A 12601-nucleotide genomic window follows, 5' to 3' on the forward strand; every position below is an offset into this window, starting at 1 on the left:
CCCCCCCCCCCCAGCCCTCTGCCCTGACCTCGAGTCCCCCCCACCACCCAGCCTTCTGCCCTGCACCTCCACACACCACCCAGCCCTCTGCCCTGCACCTCCACACACCACCCAGCCCTCTGCCTTGACCTCGAGTTGCCCTGCTCAGCCCACTGCAGGCCTAGGTGAACAGAACCCCAGGCTGGAAGCGGGCTGAGCAGGCTGGTGGCGTAAGATCAGCATTTTAATTTAATTTTAAATGAAGCTTCTTAAACATTTTGAAAACCTTGTTTACTTTACATACAACAATAGTTTATTATATAATATAGACTTATAGAGAGAGACCTTCTAAAAAACGTTAACGTGTATTACTGGCACGCGAAACCTTAAATTAAAGAGAATAAATGAAGACTCGGCACACCACTCCTGAAAGGTTGCCTACCCCTGGCCTACTGTTTCTAGAGCCAGAAGTGTTTCTCTTGAGCAATAATGTAGCAATATTGTTTCCCCCGTCTCTTTCCCTTTACATTTGGAGGCTCTATTCCCGGCTCCTTCAGTCTTCCAATACACCTATACTTTTTATTGTTTCTCAGCATTAAGTTTAGAATAGATGATGATCTTCAAATAGTCCCTGGTTTTAGGGTTTTTTTTCCCCCACAGACCTTCCCTTTTCCATTTAAGAGCTTTTTAAGTATTATTCAGATAAACTGAAGTGCTTGAACTTGTTTTTGTGTCATATAGGTCAAGTGATAAATTGCTCATTGTATTAGAGCATCAGAAATATAATTTTCCTTCTCTTTGGTAGCTAATAGAATAATACTCTTGCCAGCAATTGTTTGAATGATGTTGGGCATGACTTTTACACACTAGGAAACTGTTGTAGCCTTTACCTTATTAAAAGTGTATGAGTAAAGTTTTCTTTTCGTTTTAATTCTTTAACTAGAAAGTCTGAGGAGGAAGACATTGTAATGCTTATCTTTGATTAATGCTTTCCCTCTTAACTACTGATATTTTCCTTTTATTTTGTATTTTCTTCCTTTGTGGATGAAGGATGATCTTTTGATTAAGATACAGGATTGGGAGTCAGATCTGAGGTCTCTTCCTGTAATAGACTTCTGCAGCGCACTGTTTACATTTACTCATTGAATAAATAAATGTTTTTTTATCTTTAAGGTGGGGCTAATATTTATCCTTTTTGGCAAAGATGAATGTGTTGGTGGGAGGTGCTGGCTTGAGTTCCCTGGAGATTGAAGTAGTGTTGCCTTTTTTTGGGAATAACAGCAGTGCAGGCTTCCCACACTGCCCTGACAGTGTGCCTCTATCCTGACACGAGGGATTAATTTTAAAGATGAAAGGGTATTTAGGTCTCCTTGGCCTTGCTAACAAAGGTGCTGATTCTGTTATGGGGGCCTGTCTAGTAGGATTTGAACTGAGGCTACCCACTAATTTCACACAGGCCACTCACTCTGAACAGGTATCAGATGATAACTTTAAGCTGCATTTGAACTGGCACCTCTGGAAAGCTCTAGGTCCCATTAGCTGTTTCTCTTCCTCCCACCAATCTTCCTTTCCCCAAGAAGCCTGAGTTGCTTTCTGTGTTTTAGAGTGCCAAAGAGATCTTTTGTCTCATTGGGAACTGAGGCAGACGTGCTGTGGTAGCTGATATGTAGAATAAAGAATGGGAGGGCTGATGTAAGGAAAAGCAGCTGTACTCCATTAATCGCATTTGGAGCTACAATTTATTAAGCCGTTTCTATAATACCAAACTTTTGATTGTCATGTCTGTATTGTAGGTTAAATTACAAGTTATGTGTCTTCCAAAATCTCCACTATAGAAAATGAATGACTTTTCCCCCCAGTACATTTTTAAAAATCCCTGTGTCTTGGGTGTTCAACTTCTTTGTAAAGGAAGGAGTATGCTCTATAACAAGGTGCTGGGAGCCAGGGTTTCTTCTGAGTGCTGCAGTGGACTCATGATGATTTTTTTTTTAAATTAATATTTTAAAAGTCTAGTTTCTGGAGTCTACTTTGAATAGCATGTCATAACATACTCCTCACTTCTCTCTACCCCTGCTCCCCTCCCTCGCCCACCAATGTATGAAACATTGTGTAAGTGTGTTTCTGCACCCTTGTTGATCTTTTTAAGGACCAGCCTTTCCTAAAAGTGAGGAACTACAATGATGTTACATGCACAAAGTAAAACTAAGAGCAAAGGTTATTCTCTTCTAAACTTTCAAACTATAGCAATCTTGAGGGGAGTTATTTGTAATGAACATAGGTATCAAATGTTTGGACAACTGTGGCTTTTCAAGTTGGTATTGTCCCTCTTCACTGCTCTTAGGGACTTTTCATATTAGTGCCTTTGAGTTCTCTCTCACCCACAGGGTTCACGTGGCAGCAATAATGCGTATGAAGTGACATTGTCAGAATCAGTTACTTATTTTTTACTGTATACAAAAAGTATTCCTTTTGATACTTGTGACAAGAGCTTCCTGGATTTGTGGCTTGCAGTCAAGTTTACAGCTACCTAGAGTATGAAATGTTAGCAAATACAGAAAAACTGTCTAACATTGACACAAATGGTCTCAAGGTGGGGAATTTGCTTGGATAGCTGCATGTCAGGCTTATTTCCTCCTCCTTCCAGGGAAAAGCTTTCCCCAGATGACTATTTCTTGAGTGATTGTCGTTTTATGGGGGTTTGTGGCAGGGGTGGCCTCCATAGCACCCTCTTGTGAACCGCTGTGACACTATCTACCCAGCCTCATTTTCCCTCCTGGAGAAAACTCTCGCAGCCAGTAGTGTCTCTTGGCACCATCCTGTGAGGTGCTGGTAACAGATTTAAACAATAGTCTCAAGTGGAATATAAACAAAAGGGGGTCTGAAAGTGCTAGAGTGACTTAAGAGCTAAGTCTCCTTGGAAGTCTGTGGGTCTTAGGTTCATAAGTTCCTCAGTAACTTTAGAAAATAGGAGGTAGGCTCCTAAGTTACTTAAAGTGTTTTAGAAAATTTGATCCTTTGTCTTCACATCTGTCTGTAAGGTGAGTGGTGGTGGGAAGTTAGGAGCTACAGAAAGCAAATTGTTGTCAGTGTGGGCTACCATATGGACTTCTGCCTAGCACTGCAGGGGTGTATGCCATGTAGGCCGGGTGTACACTGGTTAAATTTCTCCCAGAATTTGAAATGGATTTAAAACCAGTTCAGCTAAACAATTTTTAACCAATTTGGAACCATAGTATAAACCAGCTACAGATGGCCTGAACTGGTTTCAAAGGCACCTTCAGCAGAGTTTGAACCAGTCCAGTAGAAATGACTCAGTTTGCCTGGGCCTTGGGTGGCATTATGGCTTCAACAGGTTTTAAAATTGGATAGGGTTCTTGATTCAGCTCTCTGAGGGCATGTCTAAATTACAAAATTAAGTCGACCTAACTTATGTCTGCATACAGATGCCACAGTAATTGCATTGCTTGAGCGTGTCTTTGCTTTGCTCCTTGTGTTGGCAGTGCATGTCCTCACTAGGAACGCTTGCACCAATTGAACTGTCAGTGTGGGACATCGTGGGATAACTTTAGACAGTCAGCGACAATTGATGTAAGCCAGGGGTCCCCAATCCGGTGCCTGTGGGTGCCATGGCGCCCGCCGGGGCGTCTAAGTGTGCCCGTGTACTGGCCAGCGGACAAGCATCCGCCGAAATGCCGCCGACAAGCAGCGTCATCCAGAGGCGTCGCTGACGAAATGCTGCCGATTAGCGGCATTTCGGCGGCGACGCCTCTGGATGACGCTGCTTGTCGGTGGCATTTCGGCAGCGACGCCTATTGACGTTGCCACTTGGCGGCATTTCGGTGGATGCTCGTCCGCTGCCACAGTCCTCCGTGGCTCGTCGTCTGGCGCCCACCAGACGAAAAAAGTTGGGGACTACTGATGTAAGCAATACAGTGTCCTAGCTGACACTACATTGACATTGACTCTATGGAGGTGGAATTATTAAGTTGGTGTAACAGGCGAGTTACGTCAGTGGGAGCGAATTTTTAGTGTAAACACATAGGTTGACACAAGGCATCTTGTGTCAACCTAACTCTGTACTGTAAACCAGGCCTTAGTATCGATCATGCTGTAGAGTGGTGTGGTCCTTTGGGGGTTAGAATAAAGAACTAATCTGTGCAATGTTCACATGGATGGTTTCCCTTGGCTCCTTGCTGTAGAGCTGCTGCTGTCCTAACCTCCATGTGTCGTGAGTTATTTTTGCTAGGATTTTCTCTTACTCTCTTCCAAACTGCATAGGAAAGGGGAACAATTGAGCCATAGTACTTACAACTTCCCCTCCATTTTCAGTTGGAGATGGCATTCTTCATTTTATTTCCTAGAAACTCAGTGGTGTTGCTGGCTTAGGATGGCTGCCATATTGCAACTCTGTAGGTGGATGGCTGCCTTACACACAGGGCGAAAGGTGAAAGAGTAAGGACATCAGCCCTTCGATAAGGAGCAAGCCAGACACTGAATGAGTGATCTTGCTTTCTTGTGAGAGAGTGTAAGCAGGGCCATCACCTCCTACCGAAGGGAACTTTTTTTTCCAAATTCAGTTCATGAACCAGCCCCAAACGGACATGTAGTGGTTATAGTGTGCCTGCCTCTTGGTTATTGCAGAGTCACAGTGACCCCTGCACTCTTTTGTACCATGGAACTGTCCCTGGCATTGTGCCCGACATTATGGTATACCTTGTTCTTTGGTACAGCTGAAGGAGGGGTTTAGCTCATAGACTGTTAGTTCTCTAGGAGGGTAACTGTCATGGCTCTTACCCAGAGGATGATAGGTTATTATGGGAAGCGTATTCAGACTTCTTGTGGTGTTGGGGGAGGGGGAGCAAGAGCAGTGAAGTTTAATTATTAATATTTCTGTGGGTAATTCTAATGAGTATTTCATCCCTAAAAGCATTTTCCAAATGCTAATCCTTACAAACGTCCCTTTGAGGGGGGAGAGAGGCGTTAACTTCATTGCACCAGCAAGATAACTAAGCCTGAGATTAAGTGATTTGTCACAGGCCACAGAGGGATGTCTGTGTCGGAGTTAGTACTGTATTAGAATTCGGCAGTTCCTGTCTTCCAATCCTATGCTTGGACCAAACCTCTTTGAGAGACACAGGACTAGAATGTCGACTCGCAGCTAAGCTCTTCTAGGGTCTTCTAAAAATAAACACAGTTTTAAATGTTTTTTAAAAAAGTCAGGTAATTCAGTGAGTTTCCTGAGAAAGTTATTTTGGGGCCTTACGTAACCTCCTGACTGACTAAGGCAAAAGTACTGTATCATCTTGGTCAAGAGCACTTCCCTTTTTAAATACTGAAGTGAAATTGACCTGCTTTGGCTGTCTGTGCTGCATTGCAAGTGTGCTGGAGGGACTCAATTGGTGAAGCAATCTTATCTGTAACTTTTCTATGTGTTGGGGGCTGGAGATGGGATATTGACATTGGGGGCTCTTGGTTGTAGAATTTGTTTCCAGCACTGCTCCAACTAAGCTGGAGTTTGTTGACCTACATGAAATGCCTGAGCAAATAAAAAAATCCTTGGAGCTTTTCCTAGGTAGGTAGAGTCTTTGGGTGTGCATGTCTGGGATGGGTAGTTGGAAGATGTCACAGTTTGAGTTAACTGCACCTGTATTCCCTCTCCCTGGTCCCTTGAAGGCACCAGCTTAAGGTTTCCATCTCCCAGACATCACCTCTCTTGGGTGGAGACATGGCTCTGTTCTTTCTGACTGGGGTTTTAAAGCTGCACAGCTGCCTGCCTTACACTGTGATATCCCCAGTAAGTCTAACCGTCAGCACCTGTGCATTGCTTTCCTTTCCTTTTGGGGACTATGAACAGTGCACTGCCAGCAGTTACAAGTTACCATGCAGCTCTTTCTAAGCAAGCAGATTTATTCTTAAGGTAAAAGCATTACAGAGAGAACCTGTGTTTAAAACAAACAAACAATCAAAAAACAATAAAAGTTCCTATATGCCAGCTAAAAAGTTTACCAGCAGTCCTGTGTGGCTCCAGTAGGTCAAAACTTCTCTAACCCTTGCCCAAGGGTTGGTGCCCCTTTATACAGAAGGGCCTGTCTGTTTGTTGGATCAGAAAGAAGGCCCTGAATCAGTTTAAACCTACCTGTTTTATTACAAAGGCCCCTTCTTTGTCTGTTGGTCTTTGGAAAACGCAGTTTGAACCAGTATATTAAAGCCTTTGCAGGGGGTGCACCTCTCTGAAGGAGCGGTGATAAGCCTCCCTGCTGGAATTTCATACAATTCCCAGTCCACAGTGATACACAAACTTAATACAATATGGTCCCCAAAGATATTGCATGTTGTTGCAATGTCTGTCACAGAGGGCATAGGGAGAGTTTTGTACATGTTTAAAAGAATTGTGACACTTACTTTAGATGTGTATAGAAATCATCATTACCTCTGGGAAATGGAAAGCAAGTGGTTTCTGTTCTGAAGATGTTAACTCTTTTTAACATTGGCTGGTTTTGGGTTAGTTTGGAGACCTACACTTTAGCTCAGTTTGTGCTGATATATTCTTGCCCATAGTTAGGGCCCTACCAAATTCACAGCCATGAAAAATGCGTCACGGACCGTGAAATCTGGTTCCTCCCGGTGAAATCTGGTCTTTTGTGTGCTTTTACCCTATATTATCCCGATTTCATGGGGGAGACCAGAGTTTCTCAAATTGGGGGTCCTGACCCAAAAGGGAATTGCAGGGGGCTCACAAGATTATTTTAGGGGGGATTATGGTATTGCCACCCTCACGTCTGCACTGTCTTCAGAGCTGGGTGGCCGGAGAGTGGCAGCTGCTAACTGAGGGCCCAGCTCTGCAGGCAGCAGCGTAGAAGTAAGGGTGTCAATACCGTACCATGCCATCCTTACTTCTGCGCTGCTGCTGGCAGTGGTTCTTCCTTCAGAGGTGGGCTCCTGGTCAGCAGCTGCCGCTCTCCAGCTGCCTAGTTCTGAAGGCAGCACCACCGTCTGCTGCGGCACAGAAGTAAGGGTAGCAGCATTGCAGCCCCCCCTACAATAACTTTGTGACCCCCCCCACACACAACTCCTTTTTGGGTCAGGACCCCTATAATTACAACATGTCATGATTTCAGCTATTTAAATCTGAAATTTCACAATTTGCTATTTCGAAAATTCTAGGACTGTGAAATTGACCAAAAGGGATCGTGAATTTGGTAGGACCCTACCCATAGTCGAGGAAAAAGGGTGCCACTATAATCAGAATGTAGAAATAGTGACAGAAGCTGCATACAGTTCTCAGGATTCTTTTGATTTAAAAGCCTTTGCCTTGGTAAAGACCGGTTCTGGTGTCTCCATCTAAAGAACTCAATTTTTAAATCCCTCCCTAAAAATAAAAATTTCTACAAAATGTTGTAGATCTTAATTTTTTTTTTAAATAAAAGTGCCCATTCACTGCTGTGAGTGCTGTGCAAGCAATGAAAAACTGTTTCAGAACAACCCTCCATCCTCCAAAACACAGTTCTTCATCCAGTCGCTCCAGAATCTAGTCAACTTCTTCCTGGTTGCTGACTGGCTGCCCCTCTGTTACATTTTCCTGTATAGTTTCAAGGAAACAAAACCACCTTTTGTGCCCTTGTGCTATAAGTAAGCAGATGTGTGTTCTAGCCTAGTCTTTTCTGTGTAGATTCTTATACTGTGGTCTTCACTATAGTGTCAGTCTTCCAGTAATGCATTAAGCAACGTGAATAATATCTGTCATGTTTGTTCTCTCATCCTTTTCCCAGGGGGAGAAAGTGTGTGCAGGGGTGTGTCTTTTATTTAGGTTTTTTTTATACTGTACACATGTTGCTATATGTTTGTTAGAGAAGACAAGATCAAAGTAATGTGCCTAGCACTTAAAGTGGAAGCTGGTGAGGTTTGTGATGGTCCTTAGTTCTTGGAGGAATTTGTTCCACAGTCGTGGGCTGGCTCCTGAGAAAGGTCTGTCTCCCGCACAAACTAACTTTATCCTTATTGTAGAGACTTCCATTGTGTCAGAGGAGTGATGTTGTCAACCACAGTGATCATCTCTCATAAGGCCAGATTCTGATAGCTTTACTTATTCTGCAAGTAATCCCACTGACTTCATTAGGACTACTTGCAGAATGAGTTGCTGTGAACTGAGAGTCAGGGTATCAGAACAGCATATATCTCTGCCAATTTTTTTGAAAAAGTCCCTTTCTCTAAAAGGAAACTCTCTAGCGATTAAGTAAACAGGTAAAAAAGTATATAAAATCAGTTAAAATGGCAACGATTAATACTTAAAGCTTCAACTTTTCTATGACTCTTAATGTCTGAATTTATGTAACCTCCCTCCAACCACTGAGCCACAGGGGAAAGGAGCTAACAGATGTGAATAGTGCGCACTACAGCAAGCATGCTCAGTGGACTGGAGTAAAGATTCCCCGGTAGTTGGCGGCAGGAGGAGCTGTCAGTCAGTTGGTTGAGATCTCCTAGAGCTCTGTCATCTTTGAGACCCTCGCAAAGTCAGAGGACTAGTTTGGATATATGGGAAAGTATATTTCTGTTTTTGTTTTTATGATCTACTATGAAAGTACTGAAACTTATAACAAAATTAAATAAAATTAAGTTTGTTGTATAATTAATTTTAAAAAATATCATTTATTCTTATTAATCTCAAAGGGTTTGGAAGGACTGGCTCCATACCTGTGGCAACAGCTAGTCCAGATATTTGGACCCAGTGAAGTTGTACTACATATGCTGCACCTCTATTGTGTTTGTTCCATGGGGGCTGCTACTTTCCTGCTTGTTAGGCAGGTGGACAGGAAGAGATTGGAACAGGAAAATATTTGTTATGCGTTGAAATCAATAGACATATAAGTGATTTTTTTTTTAAAGATGTGCAATATATGTCTTGCCATAGACGAGGGGAAAAAAATCTGTTACAAACAGGTTAGGGTTGCTTAGCTGACAAAACCTTAAATAAGGAAGTAGTGGGAAAAGGAAGAACCTTTCCCCAAACCTAACTGCCTACATGCCACATTAGCTGCTGTTCCTGTCACATTCCTAAAAGAAATGCACTCATTAGCTGTTGAGTTTGAAGTGATTTCTTTGGATTACACTATAGCAGAAAACCTTAACTATGACCTCAGAAATATAGACCAATATTTTGTCAGTTTGCTAGTAGGCAGGTATCCATATCCCAGATTAGCACCCTTATTGGCTGCACACACAAGGACTAGTTTTTAACTTTGGGCCGTTTGGTCAGGGTTAAGTGACAGTGGGGCACAGGATTACTATTGGTCACTGGCATGCAAAAATCCCCAGGTACTAAGTTACAAATATGAAACTCGTATATTGCATGATGACTTGTCACAAAAAACCTGAGTTAAGAACCCTGCCTAAATGACAGGATACCAACAGAGTAGATGAGACCTTAATAGTCAGTAATAAAACCAAGGCTGTTATAATAAAATGGGTACCTGTGGTCCTTAAGAAAATATTTGAATATAAATATGTTGCTTTTCTTCTGAAGACTGAGGCTGGAGTTTTTCAAAGAGGCCCAAATCCCAGTCTCGGTATTTAACTAATTGATCTGATTTATTGTTACCAGTTCAATGTTTATTAGACTTAATGATTTCCCAAGAGGAGGAGTAACTGCAAGCATAGAATGCGAGTGTTCTAGGGTAAAAATGGAAAGAATTAGGTTTTATTAGCATGCCAGGGTGAATGAGAGAGGAGGAGGAAAAAACTGTTGAATGAAAAATAGATGTGGTTCTGTTTGAGGAGAAAGGTTTGAAGGAAGGAAGGAAACAAGTCATAATTTGGAACCATAGTTGTCCATCTCTGTAATGGCTGTTCATTTACAGATCTGGCAGCTGCAACTTTGGCTGACTCTTGTTTTTGTTCCAAGAATCCCTGTTTAACAGTTGCATTTCTTACTCCAGCTACTGCCAAGCCTTGGATGCTGTTTCCTGTTTTTATAGCTTTCACAATAACATTGCTAAAGAAATAAGCAAAGGATCTTGCTAGCCTTTCAGAAGCAGGTGTGTGTGGGGCTGTGTAACAGTAAGGGCTTCTCCTGACTATAACACTAGATTGGGTTAAAACACAACCCTGAGGAGTCATTGTAACTAACATGTTAAACTTGACTTTACAGCCAGTGTAGGCAGGGACCAGTTATGTTTAACATTGTGCTAGCTGGTCATGGTAAACCTGTGCTACCGCTAATACGACTCCTCAAGGTAGTGTTTTAGCACAACCTAATTTACTAATGAAGATAGACTTTAAATGACTTAAACCTTGCTACTGATTGAAAAGCCTTGGGGGGGGGGGGGAGACAGACCTCAAAAAACAAAGTGTTGGAATGTAACTTGCTGAGTGAATCAAACATACAGGCTGAAATGGTATGGACTTATTAGTGACCTGAGCATCAGGTCTGAAATAATCATAAAGCCTGGAACCACAGGTTCAAATCCCATCAGGGTCTACTCTATTATTCTTCTGAGGTAGATGAACACGGTTTTGTTGTGTGGGACTTTCTGATGAGGCCTCTAACAACAGAGGTACTGTCTGCTCAGGTGTATGAGAATGATTTGTCCTGTTCTGGCCAGAATATCCCTTCTCCTAGTGTAATGGGTTGTGCCCTTGGGCTCCACCAATTGTTGGAAACCTTTTAAAACACACCAAAGGGTGTTTGACAATATCTGTACTATGCATCTATGCTAATTCATAATTCTGGACAAGAACCTCTCAGCTTCTCTTTTCTCTCTATCTTCAGGGACTTCATCATAAAAGGAAGTTAAAATAGTGGAGAGGGTTTGGAGAATATAAGATGATTAGACCTATATTTAGAAATTATTTTCTAATGTAGGGACCTGATCCTATAAAGATTTATGCACATACTTAACCCTACATGAGTAAATCTTATTGAAGTCAGTGGGAGTACTCTGTGTTTAACATTGCACTTTTATGTAGTCCTGTTGACTTGATTGCATAAAATTAAGTCTGTGCATAAGTGTTTTGCAGACTTGGGGCTTAGGTTCCTGTAACATGCCAGGGTACAATTAATCCAGTGGGTGCGGTGTCACCCCCACCCTACAACCTCAGATACCTTACAGTGCCTTGCTGAAGTAGCTCCCACCTGGGCTGCTCACAAACAGCCTTCCAGCATGCAGGCCACACCCTGAGTGTCTGTCTGTAACTGCAGCCTGCCAGCTACATCCTGGCTCTCACCAGCCTTGATTATGCTGCAGGGTTACCCCAACACATCCCAAGTCCTGGATCTGTATGTGCTGTATTGCCCAGCCCTCTCCTGGACAGGACAAGTATGTTATTCCCTTAAGGGAATAGTATGCCAGTTTATAACTTCATTTAAGTAATAATCCAGACAATTAAACGCATTGGATTACAAAGAAAGATTTTAAGTGAATACAAGTAATGAGGCATTGAAGTCAGAAACAGGTACAAGAAAAATAAAGATAAAACACTTACTAGTATTTAACTTAACAAACTATATCAGATTCAAGCAAAATTTCTTACCACATGCTTCTAGTAGAGTTATTGACCAAACTCTTCATGTCAGGACCCTACCCAAAATCCAATGGCTGTTTTCCTTTTTCTTAGGTTCAATGCCAGAGATGCACAGGGGGACTGAGAGGGGGTGACTTGGGGTGTTTGCCCCTTTTTTTTATAGTTTCAATCCCCCTCTTGAAAAACGTTTCCTGCTGGAAATAGGAGACAGTCTGTGTGGAAGGATGTTCCCTGCTGTTTTTCCCCACCTATTTGAGCTTCCTTTGTTTTCCTTTCCTGGTTGATGACTCTGTTTAGTGTTTAAATGCAAATTAAGAGAAACATGCACTCCTTTGTTCAAGACAGGCCTGTTTGACCAGATTGGTGCTGCGTGAGTTTTGAACATGTATTCTTGACATCATATAGGGGAATCTTAAAACTTCACATTATTACAGTGTTGGCACACACATTTTATCTGGACAGTACAGACCAGCAAAATATGAGTTTTTGGATGATACCTCGCACGGCATACCTTGTACAAAGATTATTACAGTAGTGTGTAGGGTGTGAATACAGAGATTTATTCAGTCACAGTTCTTACCTATGAAGAAATAATGAGTTGAACCTATATATGTTGATCAACAAAACTGAGCTAGAAGCAAGGTTAGCTGGGTCTTTATTTAAAGAGGGTAACTAGGTGTGCTTCATGCCCTCAGTTGAATGTATCTTGGATTTACTTGTATGTGAGTGTCTTCTGGTTAGTTTAATGCTCCTTGATAAATCTTCCCTTATAGGCATTCAAACAGGCCTGATGCTTGGTTAGCAAAAGCTTGAAAACAAGATAAAAGATGCTTAAAATCCTATAACACTGGTTGTTCTTTTTGGGGGGATTAGAAGAAAACTTTCTGGGGGTGTCTTTGAAAATATCTGATAGCAAGCTGTAAATACACTTAACCAGTTAGCAAAGACAGGACCTATCTTAGGCCTGGACTAAACTAGGAAATTAGTTCTGTATAACTACATCTCTCAGGGGTATGAAAAATCCCCACCCCTGTACGACACAGTTAAACCAACCTAACCTCTGGGGTAGACAGCGCTAGGTAGATGGGAGAATTCTCCCACCAAC

General features: G+C 42.2%; 1 protein-coding gene across 8 annotated transcripts in view; it reads left to right on the top strand.

The window, feature by feature from the left end:
* DENND5A (DENN domain containing 5A) overlaps positions 1-12601 on the top strand; it is a 99690-nt gene that overhangs the window by 7011 nt on the left and 80078 nt on the right. The window contains exon 1 of one of the 8 annotated variants that reach the window (XM_034770058.1): positions 8497-8519. The exons of the other annotated variants lie outside the window; for them this stretch is intronic. The gene's annotated coding sequence lies outside the window, so the exon portion shown is untranslated. Of the gene's footprint in view, positions 1-8496; positions 8520-12601 lie in introns of those variants that run through there. 8 annotated transcript variants of the gene reach the window in all.

This window comes from Trachemys scripta, chromosome 4 (genome assembly GCF_013100865.1).
Source record: "Trachemys scripta elegans isolate TJP31775 chromosome 4, CAS_Tse_1.0, whole genome shotgun sequence".
Lineage (NCBI taxonomy): Eukaryota > Metazoa > Chordata > Testudines > Emydidae > Trachemys > Trachemys scripta.